Here is a 27,594-nt window from a genome sequence, read left to right as displayed (position 1 = left end):
GTGGTGCTACCGTCTCCAGACACGGCAGCCCTCAAGGATCCTGCTGATCACAGACAGGATACTACTTTAAAGTCTATTTATGCACATACAGGTGTTTTGCTCAGACCGGCAATAGCATCGGCATGGGTATGTAGCGCAGTTGCAGCATGGACGGATACCTTGTCAGATGGCCTTGATACCCTAGACAGGAATACCATTTTATTAACATTAGCTCACATTAAAGACGCAGTCTTATTTATGAGGGACGCTCAAAGAGATGTTGGGCTGCTGGGTTCCAGAGCCAATGCCATGGCTATTTCTGCGAGACGAGCTCTATGGACCCGCCAATGGACGGGTGACGCAGACTCCAAGAAACATATGGAGGTTTTACCTTACAAGGGTTAAGTGTTGTTTGGGGAGGGGCTCGCGGACCTGGTTGCCACAGCTACCGCGGGTAAATCTACCTTTTTACCTTTTGTTCCCCAACAGCAAAAGAAAACTCCACAGTATCAGATGCATTACTTTCGGTCGCATAAGGCCAGAAGAGGTCGGGGCTCCTCTTTCCTTGCCAGAGATAAGGGTAAAGGGAAAAGAACACCTGCGTTGGCTAGCTCCCAGGAGCTAAAGTCCTCCCCGGCTTCTACAAAATCCACCGCATGACGCTGGCGCTCCCCTAAGGGAGTTCGCACCGGTGGGGGCACGTCTTCGACTTTTCAGCCGAATCTGGGTTCTTTCAGAAGTGGATCCTTGGGCAATCTAAATTGTTTCCCAGGGCTACAAGCTGGAATTCGAAGAGGTGCCCCCCCGCCGATTTTTCAAGTCGGCCCTGCCAGCTTCGCCACCGGAAAGGGAGGTAGTGTTAGCTGCAATTCAAAAGCTGTGTCAACAGCAAGTGGTGGTCAAGGTTCCCCTGGTTCAACAGGGAAAAGGGTATTATTCAACCCTGTTTGTGGTCCCGAAGCCAGATGGTTCGGTCAGACCCATTTTAAATCTAAAATCCCTAAACCTGTACTTAAAAAAGTTCAAATTCAAGATGGAATCACTCCGAGCGGTCATATCCAGCCTGGAAGGGGGGATTTTATGGTGTCATTAGACATAAAGGACGCGACGCATACCTTCATGTCCCCATATACCCTCCTCATCAGGAGTACCTGAGATTCGCTGTACAGGACTGTCATTACCAGTTACAGACATTGCCGTTTGGGCTTTCCACGGCCCCTGGGATTTTCACCAAGGTAATGGCAGAGATGATGGTGCTGCTGCGCAGGCAGGGAGTCACAATTATCCCATACTTGGACGATCTCCTGATAAAGGCGAGATCGAGAGACAAACTGCTGGAGAGCGTGTCGCTCTCCTTGAAAGTGCTCCAACAGCACGGTTGGGTTCTCAATCTGCCAAAGTCACAATTGGTTCCAACGACTCGGCTATCGTTCATAGTCATGATTCTGGACAGGGAACAAAAGAGGGTTTTTCTCCCGATGGAAAAAGCCCAGGAACTCCAGAACATGGTCAGAGACCTGTTAAACCCGAAAAGAGTGTCAGTCCATCAATGCACTCGAGTACTGGGAAAAATGGTGGCAACCTACGAGGCCATCACCTTCGGAAGGTTTCATGCGAGGACATTTCAGTGGGACATTCTGGACAAGTGGTCCGGGTCCCATCTTCAAATTCATCAGAAAATAAGCCTGTCCCCCAGGGCCAGGGTGTCTCTTCTGTGGTGGCTGCAGAGTGCTCACCTCCTAGAGGGTCGCAGGTTCGGCATTCAAGACTGGGTTCTGGTGACCACGGACGCGAGCCTCCGAGGATGGGGAGCAGTCACACAAGGAAGAAATTTTCAGGGACTATGGTCAAGCCAGGAGGCTTGTCTACACATCAACATACTGGAGTTGAGGGCGATATACAACGGCCTACGACAAGCGGAGAATCTTCTTCGGGGCCTCCCGGTTCTGATTCAATCAGACAACGTCACAGCCGTGGCTCATGTAAACCGCCAAGGCGGGACAAGGAGCAGTGGCGATGGCGAAAGCCACCAGGATTCTTCGCTGGGTGGAAAATCACGTAAGCCCTCTGTCAGCTGTCTTCATTCCAGGAGTGGACAACTGGGAAGCAGATTTTGTCCGCAGACACGATCTCCATCCAGGATAGTGGGGACTTCATCAAGAAGTTTTTGCAGAGATAACAAGTCTTTGGGGAATTCCTCAAATAGACATGATGGCGTCACGCCTCAACAAGAAGCTTCGACGGTATTGCGCCAGGTCACGGGACCCTCAGGCAGTAGCAGTAGACGCCCTAGTGACACCATGGGTGTTTCGGTCGGTCTATGTGTTCCTCCTCTTCCTCTCATCTCAAAAATGTTGAGACTCATAAGGCAAAGGAGAGTGCAGGCAATACTCATTGTTCCAGATTGGCCTCGAAGGGCCTGGTACTCATATCTTCAGGAAATGCTCACAGAAGATCCGTGGCCTCTTCCTCTCAGAGAGGACCTGTTACAGCAGGGGCCATGTGTGTTCCAAGACTTACCGCGGTTACGTTTGACGGCATGGCGGTTGAGCACCGAATCCTAGCGGAAAAAGGTATTCCGGAGGAAGTCATCCCTACTCTACTAAAGGCTAGAAAAGAGGTGACGGCAAAGCATTATCACCGTATTTGAAATAAATATGTTTCTTGGTGTGAAGCCAAGAATGCTCCTACGGAAGATTTCCATCTGGGCCAATTTCTCCACTTTTTACAGACAGGAGTGGATATGGGCCTGAAGTTAGGCTCCATTAAGCTACAGATTTCGGCCTTATCTATCTTCTTTCAGAGGGAATTAGCTTCTCTCCCAGAAGTCCAAATGTTTGTGAAGGGAGTGCTGCACATCCAGCCCCCCTTTGTGCCCCCAGTGGCACCGTGGGACCTTAACGTGGTCTTAAAATTTCTGAAGTCTCACTGGTTTGAACCTCTTCAAACAGTTGAATTAAAATTTCTCACGTGGAAGGTGGTCATGTTATTGGCCTTGGCATCTGCAAGGCGGGTGTCCGAATTGGCGGCCTTGTCCCACAAGAGCCCCTATTTGATTTTCCATGTGGATAGAGCTGATTTGAGGACACGTCCTCAATTTTTGCCTAAGGTGGTTTCTTCTTTTCACATGAACCAACCTGTTGTGGTGCCTGTGGCTAAGGGGGACTGGGAGGACTCCAAGTCCCTGGATGTGGTCAGAGCCTTAAAGATTTATGTAGCCAGGACGGCTAGGATTAGGAAAACAGAGGCTCTGTTTGTCCTGTATGTAGCCAACAAGGTTGGCGCTCCTGCTTCCAAGCAGACTATTGCTCGCTGGATCTGTAACACGATTCAGCAGGCTCATTCTACGGCTGGATTGCCATTACCTAATTTGGTAAAGGCCCATTCCACTAGGAAGGTGGGCTGTTCTTAGGCGGCTGCCCAAGGTGTCTCGGCATTACAGCTTTGCCGAGCAGCAATTTGGTCGGGTTCAAACACTTTTGCTATATTCTACAAGTTTGATACCCTGGCTGAGGAGGACCTTGCGTTTGCTCAGTCGGTGCTGCAGAGTCATCCGCACTCTCCCGCCCGGTCTGGAGCTTTGGTATAAACCCCATGGTCCTTACGGAGTCCCCAGCATCCTCTAGGACATAAGAGAAAATAAGATTTTAAACCTACCGGTAAATCTTTTTCTCCTAGTCCATAGAGGATGCTGGGCGCCCGTCCCAGTGCGGACTAAATCTGCAAGACTTGTATATAGTTGTTGCTTTCATAAGGGTTATGTTGCAGTTAAAATCGGTCTTTGACTGATGCTGTTTTTTGTTCATACTGTTGACTGGTTGTGTATATTCCAGGTTATATGGTATGATTGTGGGTGGGCTGGTATGCCCTTAGATTAACAAAATCCTTTCCTCATATTGTCCATCTCCTCTGGGCACAGTTCTCTAACTGAGGTCTGGAGGAGGGGCATAAAGGGAGGAGCCAGTGCACACCCATACTAAAAGTTCTTTTATAGTGCCCATGTCTCCTGCGGAGCCCCTCTATACTCCATGGTCCTTACAGAGTCCCCAGCATCCTCTACAGACTAGGAGAAAAAGATTTACTGGTAGGTTTAAAATCTTATTTTTCCTGATAAAGAAACCGGTCCCTAGTTCTCTCATTTGCTCAGTACAAGTCTCGGGCTGGATAATGTGGGCACAATACCCCTGTGATACTTTTCCAGCCCACATGGTTCTGATTCCACATGTATACCTATACCGAAAATACTTCCCACTTGTGGCTATCTTACGTACAAGTTCGGAGTTGATAGGTATATTATCAGCTCTGTGTGAAAAAGTAATTGTCTGGTTATTCCATGTCACTTCCCAATTTCCTGGTTTTCAGAAATTGGACACATTAAAACACAACAGTGACCTATCCACGTGGTACTGGTGGAGCTTCAAGCTAGGGGGCCTAGATATATTGAATTTTTTGTCCACCGGACTCCCACCCCGTAATTCGAGTACCTCATCTATCGTTAAAGGGTATGGCACTAATCCTGATTTACTCTGTCCTTGAGGTACCTGTGAGCACACCCAGCATTCCGTTTGGTTTAAGACCGTACCCACTAATGAGTGGTAATCACTCAAAGGATGTCGGCCAATATCGATATTACTGTTTGACATCTCTGGAATTACCCATCTTCGACTATGTTTTCGCAATGCCTATAAATACAATACAGGTTGAGTATCCCATATCCAAATATTCCGAAATACGGAATATTCCGAAATACGGACTTTTTTGAGTGAGAGTGAGATAGTGAAACCTTTGTTTTTTGATGGCTCAATGTACACAAACTTTGTTTAATACACAAAGTTATTAAAAATATTGTATTAAATGACCTTTAGGCTGTGTGTATAAGGTGTATATGAAACATAAATTAATTGTGTGAATGTAGACACACTTTGTTTAATGCACAAAGTTATAAAAAATATTGGCTAAAATGACCTTCAGGCTGTGTGTATAAGGTGTATATGTGACATAAATGCATTCTGTGCTTAGATTTAGGTCCCATCACCATGATATCTCATTATGGTATACAATTATTCCAAAATACGGAAAAATCCCATATCCAAAATACCTCTGGTCCCAAGCATTTTGGATAAGGGATACTCAACCTGTATTCATCAGACAATAACCCTTCACATTGCCTCCGACCTCCGTGACTACCGGATCGCTTACTGATACCAGCCTTTACTAGAGTGATATGCTGCTCCTGAGATCCTACGAATCCGTACTCGCCATCAGAACCCATTCCAGATCCTTGCTCGACGTCGCGGGGGCCCTCACAAAAACAGATTGTCCTGATCAAAAACAGAGTCACCGGAAAAAGCCGAAACACAGTCTCTTGATGTAGAACCATTTCGTTAAGGAGCAAAAATAAGAAGGGAAACAAAAAGAAAAAATGCAGTGGGGGGTGAATAAAGAAAAATGGTACGACAACCGTCCTTGGTTTTGTTGTTCTCCACGCTCAGGTGCCGTTCAACAGTCCTGCATCTCAGCTTTCCCAGAACAAATTCTCTAGTGATACGAGGTTCTCTTCACCTTGCTCTTTGTCACGAGTTTTCTCCGGGTCAGCAACCTTCTTGCAGTGGGACGAGTGGACCCAAGTCTCTCTCTCGGCAACCTTTAGTGCTGTCGTGCTGGTCAATAAAACTTGATACAGTCCTTCCGACCTGTCAATGAGGCAACCTGAGCGTAGAAAATTTCGAATCATCACATAATCCCCAGGCTCAATGTCATGACAATTACTGTTTGGTAGGTCAGGAATCGCCAGTTTTAGATTCCTTTGCTGGTTTCTCAGTTGCTGGCTCATCCTAACCAAATATTGAACAGTTATTTCATTATTGCACTTCAAATCATCCTGGGGGTCTATCATTACATGGGGTTGTCGTCCAAAAAGGACTTCTAAGGGTGATAAGTTAAGCGGTGACCTGGGAGTGGTTCTGATGCTGTACAACACTAGTGGTAATGCTTCTGGCCACAACAATCCAGTTTCAGCCATCACTTTGCTCAGCTTATTCTTAATTGTGCTGTTCATTCTCTCCACCTTCGCACTTGCCTGTGACCGGTATGGAGTATGCAGCTTGCTATTAATACCCATCAGTTTGCACATGACCTGAAAGACTTCACCCTATAAAATGGGTACCCCTATCACTTTCAATCATTCTAGGGATACCATATCTGCACACAAATTCCTGCACGATTTTCTTTGCAGTGAACACAGCAGTATTTGTGGCAGCGGGGAATGCTTCTACCCAATTTGAAAAGACATCAGTACATACTAATACATATTTTAAATTCCTACAAGGTGGTAACTGTATGAAGTCGATTTGTATTACCTGAAAAGGTCCGTCTGTAGGAGGGATATGGGATGGCTCCGTTGATATTGTCTTACCAATATTCTACCTCAAGCAAGTAAGACATGTCATTGCTTTCTTACCTGCATGAGAAGAGAACTCTGGTGCACTCCAGTAGGCTCTTACCAGTTTGCACATACCTTCCTTGCGCAGATGAGTCAGATCGTGTGCCGCCTCAGCTAGGCTTGGGAGATATGCCCTGGGGGCCACTGGCTTACCATGTCCATCTGTCCAAAGTCCTGAGGACTCCTGACCGTATCCCTTCGCCTTCCAGACCGCCTTCTCCTGTAGGGATCACAAATTTTGCATTTCAATTTTGAATGTTGTGTATTTGTTGTGTGGAGCAAAATCATCTCGAGAAGAGAGGGGAATAAAAAAAGAAAATGTCAGGTTTGCATTTACCAACAGGCTGTCACACCATCATGCAAATCAGTGTCCTTACACAATCTCCCTTCACCAGTATTCCCATTCTCCACCCTTTGTGCATGACAAGGCACACTGCAGTAATAATGGTGCCATTGTTATGGTGAGATATACTGGATTCGGGCAGCACTCTGAATCTCCGGTAAGGATTCCTTACTATATGTCCCATGCTCCCGTCTATGTGTTTAATAATGTAGCTCGTGTTCTTTGTCTAGGGGGTCTATATACGTTATGTGTCCCGCTACTTCTACATCCTTGGCGAAATGCCCTTCCCTTTTGTAAAGATAACATGTTGTTGACCATTTCTTACCCTCAGGGGCCTGTAGTTTAGGCAGATGGGACTTCCCTGTATGTGCCTGTATACTTACAGTCCTCAACCTCTCCTCCTGTTGTTCTCTGCGTCTGGAGATATTCTTGTGATGTTCAATAGCGCACTCCCTAAGATTAGCTACTGTGACCCCTCTCCAATTAGGCAAAGAAGTCTGCACCCTGACCCTCAATGCCTTATTGAGCCCGTCCATTAGCACAGAGACAGCTACCTCCCTGTAATTTGCTTCGTTCTCTATATCCGATACCCCAGTGTATCTAGCCATTATTTGTAAGGCCCTATGGAAATATTCAGATGTCATTTCATTTTCTCTCTGTTTTATGGAGAAAATTTTGCTCCACTTAACAACAGTAGGGAAATACAATCCTAGTTGTATGTGAATTCGTTCCACGTTCTCCTGATTGTGTTCGTCACTCAGAGGACCGTCTGACTCTACTTTACAATCTGTGATTAAAAAAAATTGGTGTCAATATTAGGGGGTAGGCACGCTTTCAAAAGTGTCGGCCAATCTTTGTTTGCAGGTTCATTGGCATTACCCAGATCCTTGATATAATTCTGACATCTAGCTAAATGCTTCCGGGGATCGGGGAATTCTGAAATGATTGACCGCAGTTCTGATGTGGTCCACGGGCAATACATTACATTATTCCTGGTGAGGGTTACTCCCTGACTATCGGTTCTCCCATTGGGAGTTACTATTTCCAAGACAGGATGTAACCCAACCATTCCATTCCTAATTTGCTCACTGTGAGGTGTTATTGTCTCTGTGTAATGAACAGTCTCACACTTACCGATGTCTGTGATCTCACCAGCCCTTTCAGTGGTAGACACCGTCACTGCTCTTATTGGTTGGACCGGGCCCACCTAAGTTTCCTGCAAGGTTACTGCCTGAATGAGGGCTGAGATTAGGCTGGATCCATCATATTCCTCTGACCTATGACCTTGGAGAGAATTCAGAACGGGATACAACTTGCAAGGGTTAGGGTTAACACATTGATTCTGCCTTTTACTATCATTTACAGATGTACCATTGGTTGTAGCCAATTTCTCCCCATCGACATGTGTCGGTGATGGTGTGCTTGCAATCACATTCCTGTTAGGTTTGGAACCTGCTGTGCGAGCCAGTTCCCTTTGCACCTCCCCCTCATGTTGTCACATTTAAACTGTCGGTATGTTTGATCCTCTGTTTTCTAGATTTGATCAGACATATTCTAATCCTTTTGCTCTGCAGTACCTCTGATTCAAAGCTACCTACCCTAGGGAATGATGCCCTATCTTCAGCAGTCATACGTACCCATTCATCGCAAAAAGCCTCCGTGTCTGGACCATACTTTTCACACATAATAAACTGAGCTGACCCCCTGGGCCGCTGCTCTCCAGCCTGAACCCTGGCTGCTGAATGTCTCTCACTTGAGCACCTCCCAACACCAAACTACACCATGCAAGCAGACGGTGAAACTTCTCAAAGCACCTTCACCCGCTCTCGCCCACGATGGCCAGTACTACAATACACTGTCGATAGTGGATCGCGATGTACCCAACTTCGGACTCCTATCAGACCTTACAGCACCGCAATTTCTTTCGGTGGAGGTTCTGTTGGAATATTTTCCTGAGAGAGGCAGCGAAAAATTCCTTTTTGGTATCTTTCCACTGGAATTTTTGTATGGTGAAAAACAGAAAACTTCCATAACTATTGCTCACCCTTTCCAATGGACTTCCACCAGGGAGATTTCCCGACGTAGTCAGCGGAAAAACCCTTGTTTACACAATCGCGTCTGCGTATGCTTTCCATAGTGCATAAGACACAATAGTATCACGTTGTGCTGTGTAGAACACATGGACGTGCGGTTCAATCGCACGGCCTATAGACACTTGTTATCTATATGCCCTACGATCGCGGGAGTCGAATGCACAAGCTGCGCTCCAAAGCCGGAGTGTAACAAAAAACGTTTACTTCAATTCACAATTCTATATTCACAATTCCCTATCACGCTCCTGTGTAAGTCTCCTCACGACTTGCGTATTTCTCTATTTATGTATTCACGTAAGGTAGCGGACCTTACGCCACCGAGCCTCTACTAACTCAGTGTTGCTCTACGGGAACCCGATATCCCCCGGGGTTCAATACATCCACTCCTACTTTCACTCACTCAGATACAGTGTTTTTCTTTTCTGTACAGAAAATATCACTCCCTTTGATTGGTTACTTTACCCCAGAGGTAGTACAGTTTAAACACAATATTATATTAATCTGCTTTTGAAATAGGATAGTTATGTGCTGTTGTATTAAATGTATACTATTCCACCTTAAATTGAACAGCTATCGTGTGGTTATACCTTGCGCTCGCAACTCTACGCAACCTTGCATAAACACTCGACCGTGCATGTCTCTACGCCACATGCACGACCCTGTACGCTGTCCTCACGTACCGTACCACGTGTACAAACGTGCGTTCGTAATTTCGTGTTTTACAATTACACCCTTAACACACTCCAATATCTATATAGCAAACAAATGTATCCGATTTCACATAGATCTATAATGAACCTATGTTAACCTATGGCAACAATATGTGAGAAAGCATGCAAAGTATCGGTACGCTTTGTGTACGCTTTCGCACCAAAATTACACACAAATTTAAACGGCTTTTTTTTCCTGTTTCCCTGGGTTTCCAACCTGCACCTCTAAGACCAGACAGAAACAGACGTGATCTAACAACACAAACTGATTTCAACACTATGTAAGGTACTTAACATGCGTCTCCACCCTTTGTTGTAGATCAAAGTCTGTTTACGGCCTGTAAATCTGTGAGTGTGAGATGAAACGGACAGAGCTCCCAATTGTTATATTCTAATTAACTTTCTAGAAGAAAAGCAATACTTTAAATGTACAACTACTAATCGCGTGTCAGTTAAACCTCTATGAATTGCGTACATGTTGCATAAGCACACCGTCACGCTGTAAGCACAAAATAGCTACACGTGCGGTCTATACACTCTAAACCCTAACAGAAAAGGAAATGTGACACCTATTGTATATGCAATGTTGCAGGTCCAACCCGGCAACAATTATTTACTTAAAAGGGGGTTACAACAGAAATACAATAATACAAGAGATGAAGCTACAACCAATGGATACATACGTTTGTTCGCCTGCGAAACCCGGATTCCGGTCCTCAGTCAATCTGAATAGATGACCTTCAGAGAAAGAGACTGAGGCCAGCCAGGTAGCTTGGTTTTATACAATGGTCCAAAGCATGAAACAAAGGAAACTGTAATCTCTTCATCCATAGGTTAAAGGGCTGGTCATTACAGTACATGAGGGGTCATAGGTTGGTTTGAATAGGTGGGCGATGCCTGGTCCAGGTGCACTTGCAGATGTCCTCCACTGGGTTCCCTCCAAATATCAAGAGTACAGTACATACAGTGTGATATTAATAATATATTGTGCAGGAGCGTGCTACTTTCTGCAAACTGCCATCGAAATATTGCCCTTGAAATACTATACAGTTGGATACCAAACACCACCTCCTAACCTAATTCTGTCCCCTCATATCCTGTAAAGTTGGATATCTCTATTGTACCTTTCAAGCACATGTAACTTACTGGTGTGGTGCATATAGGCTATGTGTAAATTATGTGCTATGTGAATTAAATATGAGATATGTCTTTGTGGCTTTTCCATGCGAATGCATATGCTACCGTAATTACTCATACCACGCTCTAACACGCAGGACCGCGTGAGCGATTATACGTAACCTGCGAGTATGCGCACGCACTGCAGCACAAGCACCTGCACGGAGGCCATCTGTGTGGTGTTTGTATGTGATGCGTGTGGCTATAATATTTTCGACTTCGACAAGATTCTCTAGTGATACGAGGTTCTCTTCACCTTTCTCTATGTCACGAGTTTTCTCCGGGTCAGCGACATTCTTGCAGTGGGACGAGTGGACCCAAGTCTCTCTCTCAGCAACCTTTAGTGCTGTCGTGCCTGTCAGTAAAACTTGATACAGTCCTTCCGACCTGTCAATGAGGCAACCTGAGCGTAGAAAATTTCGAATCATCACATAATCCCCAGGTTCAATGTCATGACAATTACTGTTTGGTAGGTCAGGAATCGCCAGTTTTAGATTCCTTTGCTGGTTTCTCAGTTGCTGGCTCATCCTAACCAAATATTGAACAGTTATTTCATTATTGCACTTCAAATCATCCTGGGGGTCTATCATTACATGGGGTTGTCGTCCAAAAAGAACTTCGAAGGGTGATAAGTTAAGCGGTGACCTGGGAGTGGTTCTGATGCTGTGCAACACTAGTGGTAATGCTTCTGGCCACAACAATCCAGTTTCAGCCATCACTTTGCTCAGCTTGTTCTTAATAGTGCTGTTCATTCTCTCCACCTTCGCACTTGCCTGTGACCGGTATGGAGTATGCAGCTTGCTATCAGTTTGCACATGACCTGAAAGACTTCACCTGTAAAATGGGTACCCCTATCACTTTCAATCATTCTAGGGATACCATATCTGCATACAAATTCCTGCATGATTTTCTTTGCAGTGAACACAGCAGTATTTGTGGCAGCGGGGAATGCTTCTACCCAATTTGAAAAGACATCGGTACATACTAACACATACTTTAAATTCCTACAGGGAAAAGGTCCGTCTGTAGGAGGGATATGGGATAGCTCCGTTGGTATTTCCTTACCAATATTCTTCCTCAAGCAAGTAAGACATGTCATTGCTTTCTTACCTGCATGAGAAGAGAACCCTGGTGCACTCCCAGGAGGCTCTTACCAATTTGCACATACCTTCCTTACCCGCCGCCTCAGCTAGGCTTGGGAGATATGCCCTGAGGGCTACTGGCTTACCTTGTCCATCTGTCCAAAGTCCTGAGGACTCCTGACCATATCCCTTCGCCTTCCAGACCGCCTTCTCCTGTAGGGAACACAAATTTTGCATTTCCATTAATTGTTGTGTATTTGTTGTGTGGGGTAAAACATCTCTAGAGTGTCATGACTAAGGTTTTTGTGAACCCGGTGCTAGCGAAGTCTGCGCGGGCGACTGGAGGACTACACGAATACCACCACTGACCTGGTTTTGGAAGTGTTGTGGACTCGGGGTCTCTTCCGGTGACTGGGAAGAGGAACCGCGGCAGAGATGGCCGAATCCAAGTTCTCCTCATGCAGGATGAGGTCGGCAGACAGGAAGCACGTGTGGGCGCTGAAGGTCTCCTGAAAGACAGAACTGGAAAGGCGCTGATGAATCAGTGAAGAATAACAGGTACAACTGTGCTAAAGGGCACGGGGTGCTTGGGGACACTGAGGTGCTTGGAGACACTGAGGTGCTTGGAGACACTGAGGTGCTTGGAGACACTGAGGTGCTTGGAGACACTGAGGTGCTTGGAGACACTGAGGTGCTTGGAGACACTGAGGTGCTTGGAGACACTGAGGTACGTAGAGGCACTGAGGTGCGTAGAGGCACTGAGGTGCGTAGAGCAGGCATTCCCAACCACGGTCCTCAAGGCACACTAACAGTGCAGGTATTAGTGATAACCAGGCTGCAGCACAGGTGACTTAATTAGTACCTCAGTTATTTTGATTTAACCATCTGTGCTCAAGCCTGGATATCACTAAAACCTGCACTGTTGGTGTGCCTTGAGGACCGTGGTTGGGAATGCCTGGCGTAGAGGCACTGAGGTGCGTAGAGGCACTGAGGTGCGTAGAGACACTGAGGTGCGTAGAGACACTGGGGTGCGTAGAGACACTGGAGTGCGTAGAGACACTGGGGTGCTGAGGCACGGAGGCACGGAGGTGCTGGAGGCACGGAGGTGCTGGAAGCACGGAGGCACTGAGGCACGGAGGTGCTGAGGCACGGAGGTGCTGAGGCACGGAGATGCTGAGTCACGGAGGTGCTGGAAGCACGGAGGCACTGAGGCACGGAGGTGCTGAGGCACGGAGATGCTGAGTCACGGAGGTGCTGGAAGCACGGAGGCACGGAGGTGCTGGAAGCACGGAGGTACTGAGGCACGGAGGCACGGAGGTCCTGAGGCACGGAGGTACTGAGGTGCTGAGGCACGGAGATGCTGAGTCACGGAGGTGCTGGAAGCACGGAGGTGTTGGAAGCACGGAGGTACTGAGGCACGGAGATGCTGAGTCACGGAGCTGCTGGAAGCACGGAGGCACGGAGGTGTTGGAAGCACGGAGGTACTGAGGCACGGAGGTGCTGAGGCACGGAGGTGCTGAGGCACGGAGATGCTGAGTCACGGAGGTGCTGGAAGCACGGAGGTACTGAGGCACGGAGGTGCTGAGGCACGGAGATGCTGAGTCACGGAGGTGCTGAGGCACGGAGATGCTGAGTCACGGAGGTGCTGGAAGCACGGAGGCACGGAGGTGCTGGAAGCACGGAGGTACTGAGGCACGGAGGTCCTGAGGCACGGAGGTACTGAGGTGCTGGAGATCCCAACTACAACAGTAGTAAAACTGAAACACGACAGCTGTGGTTTTCAGTGGAGAACATGGAATTCAGTACTGTGCCTTTAAGACGAAACATTGCAGCTGTGCCTTTACATTGAGACTCAGGGAAATGGTGAAATCAAATGGCAACACACAAGTAACCATACAGGAACAAGGGAACAGAGTTTCCACAGGAACTTAGGTACAATGGTTACCTTAAGGGAGCTCAGCATAAAGACTCTCACAAGGCTGTATGTGACACGAGGAAATGGCCCAGATTCCAACTCAGCCTCCTGATTTATACTTCCTGGTCCTTGATGATTGGTGGGCAGGATTAGGTGATGTCACTGTCATGTGACTACTCTAGCCAAGGCTGTGATGTAGAATGAGGCCTAGCAGGCCAAGAGAACACTGAAGCCTGGACTTCTGCAAAACACAGGATGCTTGCTTTTAGATTACTGAATTCAGCCTCACACAGGAGATCACCACAGGTGGAGCTGATTACCTCTCAGGCAGAGAACTCAGGAAACTCAGTGCTGACAAGCTGTTTAACTCCGTGAGTAAAAAGACACAGGATCCAGGACAGAAAGCAGGGGTAAGTCACCAAATATGAGAATTACAGTCAGGATTGTGACAGTATCCCCCTCTTCGAGGGTGGACTCCGGACACCCATCTAATCTTAGGGGAACTTGAGAAATTCATACAGAAGAATTTAGGACCTTCGTTGATGCCTCTTCTTCTTTTGGGAACGTTTGGTTTTGACCAAGGACCGCGGGATCTCCTGTAAAGAAAAACCTTCCTTAGAAAACATGGGGGCTCCCAAGAAAGGAGTAGCATCATGGACTGGATCAAATTCAGAGTCTGAGTCCAAGTCTAATGGAAGATATGAATCTCCCATAGATACACAGTTTGCAGATGAAAATGAGGTGCACTGGAGATTTAAATTCTCTGGGCTAGGAGAGACTCCAACATGAGCAATTTTAATGGTCGGATTCTTACTGAAGGAGATTCTTAGATTATCCCTGGGAGGACAGCACAAACTTCCTTCTGCATTCCCTTTAGAGCCTGATTTCTTTACCGAGTCAGATTCCATAGGTTTAGGACCAAATTCTTTAACCACAGCATTACTAAAATTCTGTAAGTCATGGAACACAGGATCATTACTCTCAAAAAGCATGTTGGCCCACTCCAAAGCTCTTCCTCTGAATGCCAGGAACAGATATCGAGTAACGTTGGAAGGAGTTACTGCACCTGAAGGATCAGACTCCATCCGAGACAGAAATTGTTCAACCAAAGCGGCATATTGCAGTAAATCTCCATCGAAGTAAATAGGTGGTAAACCATCAGACGAAAGCTTAGAGGCTGAAACTGGAGAAATCTTTGACTGGACGAGTAGGACTGGATTGGATCCGGGGATGCTTGAATTGGCTGGAACCAAAGGAGACTGACCAGGCTGGTCCTGGAGTAACACTGGACCGGCTGGAACCGGAACGAACTGACCAGGCGGAGCCTGGAGTATTGCTGGACCGGCTGGAACCGGAACGGACTGGCCAAGCTGGGCCTGGAGTATTGCTGGACCGGCTGGAACCGGGACGGACTGACCAGGCTGGGCCTGGAGTATTGCTGGACCGGCTGGAACCGGGACGGACTGAGTCCTTTCTTCACGGGGCTGAACCAAGGCAGGAGCCCCCACTTCACGGGGCTGGGCTGAGGCAAGAGCCCCCACTTCAAGGGGCTGGGCTGAGGCAAGAGCCCCCACTTCAAGGGGCTGGGCTGAGGCAAGAGCCCTCTCTTCACGGGGCTGGTCTGCGCTCTGAAGGCTCTCTGGCTGGGCAGCGCTCTGAAGGCTCTCTGGCTGGGCAGCGCTCTGAAGGCTCTCTGGCTGGGCAGCGCTCTGAAGGCTCTCTGGCTGGGCAGCGCTCTGAAGGCTCTCTGGCTGGGCAGCGCTCTGTAGACCCTCTGGCTGGGCAGCGCTCTGTAGACCCTCTGGCTGGGCAGCGCTCTGTAGACCCTCTGGCTGGGCAGCACTCTGTAGACCCTCTGGCTGGGCAGCACTCTGTAGACCCTCTGGCTGGGCAGCACTCTGTAGACCCTCTGGCTGGGCAGCACTCTGTAGACCCTCTGGCTGGGCAGCACTCTGTAGACCCTCTGGCTGGGCAGCACTCTGTAGACCCTCTGGCTGGGCAGCACTCTGTAGACCCTCTGGCTCTGGACCCTCGGATCCCCTTCCTGGGGCTGTACCCTCGGAACCCCCTCCTGGGGCTGGACCCTCTGAAGAACCCCATCTTGGGGCTGGACACTCTGAAGACGCCCCCCCTGGGGCTGAAGACACGGACGCCCCCCCTGGGGCTGGACACTCTGAAGACGCCCCTCCTGGGGCTAGACACTTTGAAGACGCCCCTCCTGGGGCTGGACACTTTGAAGACGCCCCTCCTGGGGCTGGACACTCTGAAGACGCCCCTCCTGGGGCTGGACACTCTGAAGACGCCCCTCCTGGGGCTGGACACTCTGAAGACGCCCCTCCTGGGGCTGGACACTCTGAAGACGCCCCTCCTGGGGCTGGACACTCTGAAGACGCCCCTCCTGGGGCTGGACACTCTGAAGACGCCCCTCCTGGGGCTGGACACTCTGAAGACGCCCCTCCTGGGGCTGAAGACACGGACGCCCCCCCTGGGGCTGGACACTCTGACTCCTCTGTGACTCTAAATGGCTTGAATATTCTTCTCTGGACACCCAACTTGGGATAAGGTCTTTTAATCACCGGACCCCAGTCATAAATTTGAGTCTCTTTCCGAGTAGCCATCTTGATACCCCCGTCAGCAGTAGCAGGATCGGCTACTGTGGATGACTTGTAGACATGAGCACTGTGATACTGCGATTTGTCACCATTCCCTGGCTTGCGAAGAATGCAGTCTTTAACAAAATGACCAGAATTTCCACAGTAAAGACAGAGATGTAGCTCCTTACGCCGCTGACGTTCAGCTTCAGAGAGCTTGGGCCGTGGATAGCTCTGATGAAAAACTTTCCCTTGCGCAGAGGAAGAGACTCTATTAACTGGATGGGACAAAACAGGATCAACAACGTTGGTAGTATTCCTGAGGAGATCAGGCATCACAGAGAGAATACTAGGCAAAAGTTCTTGTAACTGTAGTAACATCTGGTAGAAAATCTGCAGTTGGTCAGGAGTCTTAGAGCAGAAGGTCATAGAATCTCTGGAGGACGAATTCCGCTGCAGACACTGTGCCAATCGATGCTGAGTCGACTCCAGACCTTCCAAGCGTCCTGCAATATTGCTTAGGAGGTCATGCGTCAGACTAACACTTTCGGCCGGGTCCATGTGGCCATTTCCTACTGTCATGACTAAGGTTTTTGTGAACCCGGTGCTAGCGAAGTCTGCGCGGGCGACTGGAGGACTACACGAATACCACCACTGACCTGGTTTTGGAAGTGTTGTGGACTCGGGGTCTCTTCCGGTGACTGGGAAGAGGAACCGCGGCAGAGATGGCCGAATCCAAGTTCTCCTCATGCAGGATGAGGTCGGCAGACAGGAAGCACGTGTGGGCGCTGAAGGTCTCCTGAAAGACAGAACTGGAAAGGCGCTGATGAATCAGTGAAGAATAACAGGTACAACTGTGCTAAAGGGCACGGGGTGCTTGGGGACACTGAGGTGCTTGGAGACACTGAGGTGCTTGGAGACACTGAGGTGCTTGGAGACACTGAGGTGCTTGGAGACACTGAGGTGCTTGGAGACACTGAGGTACGTAGAGGCACTGAGGTGCGTAGAGGCACTGAGGTGCGTAGAGGCACTGAGGTGCGTAGAGACACTGAGGTGCGTAGAGACACTGGGGTGCGTAGAGACACTGGAGTGCGTAGAGACACTGGGGTGCTGAGGCACGGAGGCACGGAGGTGCTGGAGGCACGGAGGTGCTGGAAGCACGGAGGCACTGAGGCACGGAGGTGCTGAGGCACGGAGGTGCTGAGGCACGGAGATGCTGAGTCACGGAGGTGCTGGAAGCACGGAGGCACTGAGGCACGGAGGTGCTGAGGCACGGAGGTGCTGAGGCACGGAGATGCTGAGTCACGGAGGTGCTGGAAGCACGGAGGCACGGAGGTGCTGGAAGCACGGAGGTACTGAGGCACGGAGGTCCTGAGGCACGGAGGTACTGAGGTGCTGAGGCACGGAGATGCTGAGTCACGGAGGTGCTGGAAGCACGGAGGTGTTGGAAGCACGGAGGTACTGAGGCACGGAGATGCTGAGTCACGGAGCTGCTGGAAGCACGGAGGCACGGAGGTGTTGGAAGCACGGAGGTACTGAGGCACGGAGGTGCTGAGGCACGGAGGTGCTGAGGCACGGAGATGCTGAGTCACGGAGGTGCTGGAAGCACGGAGGTACTGAGGCACGGAGGTGCTGAGGCACGGAGGTGCTGAGGCACGGAGATGCTGAGTCACGGAGGTGCTGAGGCACGGAGATGCTGAGTCACGGAGGTGCTGGAAGCACGGAGGCACGGAGGTGCTGGAAGCACGGAGGTACTGAGGCACGGAGGTCCTGAGGCACGGAGGTACTGAGGTGCTGGAGATCCCAACTACAACAGTAGTAAAACTGAAACACGACAGCTGTGGTTTTCAGTGGAGAACATGGAATTCAGTACTGTGCCTTTAAGACGAAACATTGCAGCTGTGCCTTTACATTGAGACTCAGGGAAATGGTGAAATCAAATGGCAACACACAAGTAACCATACAGGAACAAGGGAACAGAGTTTCCACAGGAACTTAGGTACAATGGTTACCTTAAGGGAGCTCAGCATAAAGACTCTCACAAGGCTGTATGTGACACGAGGAAATGGCCCAGATTCCAACTCAGCCTCCTGATTTATACTTCCTGGTCCTTGATGATTGGTGGGCAGGATTAGGTGATGTCACTGTCATGTGACTACTCTAGCCAAGGCTGTGATGTAGAATGAGGCCTAGCAGGCCAAGAGAACACTGAAGCCTGGACTTCTGCAAAACACAGGATGCTTGCTTTTAGATTACTGAATTCAGCCTCACACAGGAGATCACCACAGGTGGAGCTGATTACCTCTCAGGCAGAGAACTCAGGAAACTCAGTGCTGACAAGCTGTTTAACTCCGTGAGTAAAAAGACACAGGATCCAGGACAGAAAGCAGGGGTAAGTCACCAAATATGAGAATTACAGTCAGGATTGTGACATAGAGGAGGAAGAAGATAAGAGAGAATAAAAAAAAGAAAATGTCAGGTTTGCATTCACTAACAGGCTGCACGCCATCATGCATATCAGTGTCCATACACAATCTCCCTTTACCAGTATTCCCATTCTCCACCCTTTGTGCATGACAAGGCACACTGCAGTAATACTGGTGCCATTGTGCAGCACTCTGAAAGACCGATAAGGCATGTGGTGTATGAACTGTAATTGGGTCCATGTATTGTACCCTCCTGTAGGTGAACGTAAGAGATGAAGAGGAAACTGTGAAGACCAACCACATAGAGGTTGGTAACAGATAAGTTTTTATAGGAAAAGAGGATTTTATAAAAATGACAACTGGATTGGGCACTACGGGGAAGTGATTCTCTATTTGGTCTACTCCCCTTTTAAAGTTTGTGTTTGTTGTATCACTACTGTGACTATCCTAGCCATCAATCCAGTGTCCTGTCCATCCTAAATTCATAGGGAACCCAGTATTTTGCAAGATAATTTCCTCTATCTGTGATGGACATGAATCTAGAACAGTGGAATGCAACATTAGTCTTTGTGGGTGTCTAACATACTTTGTACTTCCTGAGCGGGAGCACACTATATGTATATCATATTTAACAAAGTCTGTGTTGCTTAAGTTAGTCAGGGGTCACCGTTGCCAGGAGAAAAAGAAAAAGTTTAGCATCATAGAGGCCCCATCTTAACTTCAGAAGGTTTTGTTAAAGGGTAATGTTGCACTTATCTCGTTCTTTCCATTTGCCGAATTTGTGTTTTCTATGTGGTTTTGAATCCTTACTATATGTTCCTTGGTCCCGTCTATGTGTTTACTAACGTGGCTCATGTTCTTTGTCTAGGGGTTCTATATTTACTATGTGTCCCATTACTTCTACAATCCCTGGAAAAATGCCCTTCCTTCCTGCATAGGAAACATGTTATTGACCGTTTCTTACCTTCAGGGGTCTGGAGTTTAGGTTAATTGGACATTCCTTTCAGCGCCTGTATACTTACCGTCCTCAACCTCTCCTCTTGCTGTTCTTTACGTTTGGAGATACTCTTGTGGTGTTCAATAGCGCACTCTCTGAGGGTATCTACTGTGACCCCTCTCCAATTATGCAACGAGGTCTGCACCCTGACCCTTAATGCCTTATTGAGCCCGTCCATTAGCACAGGGACAGCCAGCTCCCTGTAATTCGCATCGTTCCTTATATCCGATACCCCAGTGTATCTATCCATTATTTGTAAGGCCCTATGGAAGTATTTGGATGTCAGTTCATTTTCTCTCTGTTTTATAGAGAAAATTTTATTCCACTGGACAACAATGGGGAAGAACAATCCTAGTTGTATGTTAATTCGTTCCGAGTTCTCCTGATTGTATTCGTCAGTCAGAGGATCGTCTGACTCTATATTACAATCCGTGATAAATTTTTGGGTGTCAATATTAGGGGGGTAGGCACGCTTTCAAAAGTCTCCGCCAATCTTTGTTTGTAGGTTCATGGGCATTACCCAGATCCTTAATAAACTTCTGACATCTGGCTAAATGTCTCCGGGGATCGGGGAATTCCGAAATGATTGACCGCAGTTCTGATCTGGTCCACAGGCAATACATTGCATTATTCCTGGTGAGGGTTACTCCCTGGCTATCGGTTCTCTCATTGGAAGTTGCTATTACCAAGACAGGGTGTAACCCGACCATTCCATTTCTAATCGGCTCACTGTGAGGTGTTACTGTCTTTGTGTAATGAACAGTCTCACACTTACCGGTGGCTGTGATCTCACCCGTCCCTTCAGTGGGAGACACCATCACTGCTCTTATTGGTTGGGCCGTGTCCACCCGAGTTTCCTGTAAGGTGGCGGCCTGGATGAGGGCTGAGATCCATCATCTTCCTCCGACCGATGACCTTAGAGAGAACTTAAGACAGGGTACAATATACATGGGTTAGGGTTAATACCATTTACATGAATGTTTCTATCATTTTCCGATGTACCATTGATTGCAGCCAATTTCTCCCTATCGACATATGGCGGTGGTGGTGCGCTCGCATTCACCCTCCTGTTAGGTTTGGAACTTGCTGTGCGAGCAAACTCCCTTTGAACATCTCCCTCTTGTTTCCATATATTTAAACAGTCGATATGTCTGATCCTTTGTTCCGTAGACTCGATCAGACATATTCTATTCCTTACATTTTGCAGTACCTCTGGTTCAAAACTACCCATCTTAGGAAATGATGCCTTATCCCCCGCAGTCATACTTCTCCATTCATCACAAAAAGCCTCTACATGTGGACCATACTTACCACACATTACTAACCTTGCGGACCCTTTTGGCCCTATATCTCCTCCAGTCTGAACCCTGGCCGCTGAACGCCTACCGCTTGTGCAATTGGATCCCATCGCGGACTTTTTGCCTTAAACGCTATCCCCAAATGCACAATATGAGTAGATGGTGAAAGTCCTTACTGAGTGCTTTCACTCACCCCAGTCCCTGCTGGCCTCTACTACGACCCACTGTCAATAATGGGATCGCGATGTACCCGACCTTCAGACTGCTATCAGACCCTTCAGCACCGTAATTTCTTTCGGTGGAGGTTCTGTTTGGAATTTTCTCCTGAGAGGGAAACGGCAAAAAATCCTTTTCGGTATCTTTCCACTGGAATTTTTATAGGGAGAGAAACAGACTATCGATCCCCCTTTCCAGTGGACGCCCACCAGGGAGATTTCCTGTAAAGCGAAAAAACCCTTGTTTACACAATCACGTCTGCGTATGCTTTCCACAGCGCATATGACACAATGGTATCGCGTTGTGCTGTGTAGAACACACAGACGTGCGGTTCAATCGCACGGCCTATAGATACTTGTTATCTATATGCCCTACGATCGCGGGAGTCGAATTCACAAGCTGCGCTCCTCAGCCGGAGCGTAACACAAAAATCTTAAACTTCAATACTTCATAAATCACAATCGGTTACGCTCCTACAACACGCTTTTAGTACGTGCCTAACTTCGTTAAATGCGCAAGGTTGCGACCCTTTCTCGCCGCTGAGCCCCTTCTAGCTCAGACGTTCTGTCCACGGGACCCGGTTTCCGGGGTTCAATCCACTCACTCTTACTTTCAGCTCACACAAATACACAGTGTTTTTCTGTACAGAAAAATATAATTTCCTTTGACTAATAGTTTTATCCCAGAGGCAGTACAGTTTAAACAAAGTCTTAGACTAAGCTGCTTTTGAAATTGGATAGTTATGTGCTATAGTATGAATGTATTCTATCCCGCCTTAAATTGAACTGCTATTGTGCGGTTATAGTTTGCGCTCGCAACTCTACGCAACCTTGCATAAACACGCGACTTTGCGTGTCTCTACGCTCCGTGCGCGCTCCTGTACACTTTTCCTCTCGTACCGTACCACGTATACAACGTGCGTTCGCAACTCAATAAACCACACTGTCTCAATAAATGTGAGCGATAAAACTACTATCGCTCACTAACACAACACACAATTGTTCCGTATGCTCGCCGGAAGTCACCCACATGGGCAATCCTCTTTTGAGTATAAACCTAAACGTTTAGGCCGGAACTATGTTTCATATTGTATAATTACACCCTTAACACACTATTTCAAATATATATATATATATATATATATATATAGCAAACAAATGTATCCGATTTCACACACATCTATAATGACTGTTAACCTATGGCAACAATATGTGAGAATGCATGCAAAGTATTGGTACGCTTTGTGGGGGTAATTCCAAGTTAATCGCAGCAGGAAATTTTTTAGCAGTTGGGCAAAACCATGTGTACTGCAGGGGGGGCAGATATAACATTTGCAGAGAGAGTTAGATTTGGGTGGGTTATTTTGTTTCTGTGCAGGGTAAATATTGGCTGCTTTATTTTTACACTGCAATTTAGATTGCAGATTGAACTCACCACACCCAAATCTATTTCTCTCTGCACATGTTATATCTGCCTCCCCTGCAGTGCACATGGTTTTGCCCAACTGCTACCAAAGTTCCTGCTGCGATCAACTCAGAATTACCCCCTGTGTACGCTTTTGCGCCAAAATTACACACTTGGGATACACCAGCACCTCTAAGACTACAGAACAGACGTGGTCTAACAACACAAAAGAGAGTTTCAAACTCAAAGCAACAAAGCAAGGTTACTTAAGATGCGTCTCCACCCTTTGTTGGTAGATCAAAGTCTGTTTATGGCCTGCAAGTCTGTGAGTGTGAGATGAACCGGACAGAGCTCCCAATTGTTAAGTTCAATTAACTTACAGGAAGAAAAAAGCAAATACCTTAAATACAGAAATGTTCAAGCTGCTGCAACCCTCTAAGCGTGTGTGTGAAACCCCTATGAAATGCGTACACGTTGCGTAAGCACACCGTCATGCTGTAAGCACAAAGTAGCTACACGTGCTGCGGAATACACTTTATAACCCCTAACAGTAAAGGAATGCGACACCAATTGTATATGTAATGTTGTGGTCCATCGCAGCAACAAATATTTACTTAAAAGGGGAGTACAACAGAAAATAGGATTTTAATACCTACCGGTATATCCTTTTCTCTTAGTCCGTAGAGGATGCTGGGGACTCCGTAAGGACCATGGGGTATAGATGGGATCCGCAGGAGCTTGGGCACACTAAAAAGACTTTGATTGGGTGTGAACTGGCTCCTCCCTCTATGCCCCTCCCCCCAGACCTCAGTTATAGAAACTGTGCCCAGGAGAGACGGACATTTTGAGGAAAGAATTTATACTTTAAACACAGTGAGTGTCATACCAGCTCACACCACGAACATACCGCAAAATGTGGCATTCAATAGAATACCAGCCCACGGTATGAAAAATATACAGCCATATGCTGAGAGAATATGTAACACAACCTGTGTGTTCTCACAACCAATAAGAAAACACTGCATGCCATGTCATGAACAATGTCAGCAACAGCCTGACAGAAAAACACCACCAGAGTGTAACCATAACCAATTTCTGCAGACACAGTACGCACTGGGACGGGCGCCCAGCATCCTCTACGGACTAAGAGAAAAGGATTTACCGGTAGGTATTAAAATCCTATTTTCTCAGACGTCCTAGAGGATGCTGGGGACTCCGTAAGGACCATGGGGTTTATACCAAAGCTCCAGACCGGGCGGGAGAGTGCGGACAACTCTGCAGCACCGATTGAGCAAACAAAAGGTCCCCATCAGCCAGGGTATCAAACTGCTAGAGCATAGCAAAAGTGTTTGAACCCGACCAAGCAGTCGCTCGGCAAAGTTGAACCGCCGAGACTCCTCGGACAACCGCCCGAGAAGAACCCATCATCCTAGTAGAATGGGTCTCCACCTACTTCGGTAACGACAATCCAGCCGTAGAATGAGCACGCCGAATCGTATCACAGATCCAGCGTGTAACAGACTGCATAGACGCAGGCGCCCCAAACACGCTGGAAACATACCAGACAAACAGAGCCTCTGTTCCCCCAAACTGAGCCAAATTGGTGACCTAAATATTCAAAGCCCTGACTACATCGAGAGACTTTGACTCAGCTAATGCCTAAGTAACCAACGGCATCAAAACAGGCTGATTTCTGCGAAACTCAGAAAACACGTGTCAGAACTATTATCCGAGTTCTCAATTCCACTCTATCCACATGGAAGATCAAACAGGGCTCTTGTGAGACAAAGCCGCTACTTCGGACACCCGCCTTGCGGACGCTAAATCCAATATCATGACTTCCAAAAGAGAAATTTTAACACAACCTTTCACAAAGGTTCCAAACAGTGTGACACAAGAAAACGCAACACCACATCAAGGTCCCACGTTGCCAACGGGGCACAAATGGAGTTTGGATGTGCAGTACTCCCTTCACGAAGGTCCGAACTTCCGGAAAGGGTGCCTATTCTTTCTTGAAAGAAAATTGATAAGGCCAAAAACGTACTTAACGGAGCCTAACTTTAGACCTGCACCCACACTTGCTTGCAAAGAATGGAGAAGAACGACCCCGCTGAAAATTTTCTGTAGTAGCCTTCACGGTGGGAAGGCTTTGCCGTTACTTCTTTCCTAGCCTGAAGAAGTGTGGAAATGACTTCACTGGGAATAGCCTTATTGGCTAGGATATGACGTTCAACCGCCACGCCGTCAAACGCAGCCGCGGTAAGTCTTGATATACGCCCAGATCTTGTTGTAACAGCGTCTCACGCAGAGGAAGAGGCCATGGATCTTCTGTGAGCAAATCTTGAAGAACTGGATACCAAGCCCTCCTTGGTTACACCGGAACAATGAGGGTCGCCTGAACCTTTGTTCCTCATACGTTTATCACCTTCCTAAGAGTGAAACCGGAGGGGACACATAGACCGACTGAAAACACCCAAGGTGTCCCGAGGACGTCCACTGCTATAACTTGAGTGTCCCCTGACCCGGAACAATCTTCCTGTGATCTCTCGTTGAGGCGAGACACCAACCTATCGACTTGAGACACTTCTCAAAGACTTGTCACTTCAGTGAAAACTTCTCGATGATGACTGTATTTCACCCGGATTGAGATCGCGTCTGTAGAGGAATCTATTTCTCCATCGTTCACATCCGGAACGAAGGCTGCCAATATAGCGTTTACCAGTCTTTTCACCCAGCGGAAAACCTTTTCCGGCTCCTGCCATTGCCGCTTTGCTCCTTGTTTCGCCCTAGCAGCTTACTTACACCACTGCTGTCAGGTCCTCCGGCAGAGTTAACACGGGCAGAACACGAAGCATATGTTCATTGAAAAAAGCTCTTAATTCAAGAAAACTTATTGCAGGCAAGCTTCCCAGCTTGACCTTTTTCTCTGGAAATACTTCTCTTGCAAGGAATGCTCCCCAGTCGCGGAAATCTGCATGCATGGACACCAGGAGCACATCCTGGATTCCTAACCCTCGTCCCTCTAGGGGGTGAGAACTGAGCAGACACCACAGGAGCGATATCCTGGCTATTAGGATTATAATCCGCATGTATAGGTGAGACCCGGACCACCTTTCCAACTGGCCCCGTGAAAACCACCTTGGCAGTCGACCTGCTCACCGAAAAGCCTCTGAGGCCGCACCAACTCCATCAACGGAACATATTGATGGATTGTCACTGCAAAACTGATCCGACTCAGAATCCTCAGACCTCTTTCCACAGGAAACACAGAACCTCCACCGTTCAGTATCTACTCTGATACCCACCTCCGACATCTGCGTCATTGGGAACAACAGCTAAACCCTGTGTTGAAGAACAGTCAGAGAGAAACAACGATTTGCACCACTCATTTCATGACCTCGTCTTAATCAGGAGAGTGTCTCAGTACATAATAACAATGGGTCTTACTTTTGAAAGAACCCCAGCATACTGCCATCACTCCGGTGAAATGGCAAAGACAACCTGGATATCAACCTAGGTAAGCTAAATGTGGGGAAAATGCATTTAACACCTTTTCTACCTTGACGTGCTGAAGCACCTTCATAGTAGAAACTTTATATTCTAAAAAATTATTATTATTTTTTTTTGGATAGCAGGACAATGTCCTGAACCTGACACAACTCTGGTATGGCGTCGCGTACTACCTCCCCTTCCAGACGGGAATCGCTAAGCTCTATTCAAAAAAAGTCAGTGAGGGAAATCATCTGTAAACCTCAGCATGTCTTCTATGAGTAACTCCCAGGTCCAAGTCCAGTCTCGGACTGACTGAAGAGTAGTAGACGAGTTCCCACCGGAGTGGGCGCCAGTCAGATAGACCACCGACATGCGGTGGATGTGTTAAACAACAGACAACAACATCCGCTTCTGCAAACCTAACAAGGCTGCAGAACTCTTACCTTACCACCTTCCACATTCTGCCCCGAAAAGGAAAAAAGAAAAGTATCAAACCAGTTAAAATGACTGCATCCCACAACCGAATGCGTCACCCACCGTTGTGAGGGAATCCAACTCACGTAGCAGACTTACCCGCGGTATCTGCCAAGATTGACCGAACCGAGGCCACCCCTACAGCGGTACACCGTCCCAGGGAAATATTCCAGTATCTCTCGGATTCAGCCTCAGCATTTCTACTGCAGACGCACTGCAACCTGTCGCCATGTTATAGAAAAGGATCAACATAAGACACATCCCCTCTTTCTATAGGGTAAATCTATCGGATGCCTTTCCGAATACCACATTCCCCCCCATGTGCAGGCAATGTACATAACTCCAAAGTAAAGAATAAAATATCACTTAGCTTCCTGTGTACGATCCTTTGCGACAGGGCCCCGTGTCGACCAGGAGTTGATTTTCACAGTATTCTATCCGCAGCGGAAAAGAATAAACATTCGGGCTTCTTTCTGACACTCGTCACGGCCGACCTAGAGCTTTACCAACAGAGCGACCAGCACATGAGAAGGAATACTATTATTGCAGTATCCATTAACAATGTAATATGAATACACATAATGTAATACACAACTACACACACATCCTAAATATCTCTCTCTCTCTCTCTCTCTCTCTCTCTCTCTCTCTCTCTTTATATATATATATATATATATATATACATATATATATATATAGCAGAGTGAAGAAAGTCTGGCACTCAGAGGACTTGCTGAACAGCAGATAGCTGGTTTAAATGACGAGCTGACAGCGCAGCTTCAAAGATATTATATATATATGCGGATTATCCGGAACCAACGGGTCACTGGTGACATTAATGTGTTCTGACTGTGTATGAGCATGTACTGAAACCCCAGTTGTGGATCTGCCAGGAAACATTATGGTCGACAGAAACCTAGTATTCGTCGACAGCAGGGAGTAGTAACCAGGTAAAG

General features: G+C 47.6%; 1 protein-coding gene across 5 annotated transcripts in view; it reads left to right on the top strand.

The window, feature by feature from the left end:
* LOC134947598 (death domain-containing protein CRADD-like) overlaps positions 1-27,594 on the top strand; it is a 181,530-nt gene that overhangs the window by 71,134 nt on the left and 82,802 nt on the right. Inside the window, exon 1 of one of the 5 annotated variants that reach the window (XM_063935607.1) lies at positions 18,622-18,723. The exons of the other annotated variants lie outside the window; for them this stretch is intronic. The gene's annotated coding sequence lies outside the window, so the exon portion shown is untranslated. Of the gene's footprint in view, positions 1-18,621; positions 18,724-27,594 lie in introns of those variants that run through there. 5 annotated transcript variants of the gene reach the window in all.

This window comes from Pseudophryne corroboree, chromosome 8 (genome assembly GCF_028390025.1).
Source record: "Pseudophryne corroboree isolate aPseCor3 chromosome 8, aPseCor3.hap2, whole genome shotgun sequence".
Classification (NCBI taxonomy): Eukaryota; Metazoa; Chordata; class Amphibia; order Anura; family Myobatrachidae; genus Pseudophryne; species Pseudophryne corroboree.
The sequence above is the reverse complement of the archived record's forward strand: the minus strand, read 5'-3'. Positions and strand labels throughout refer to the sequence as shown.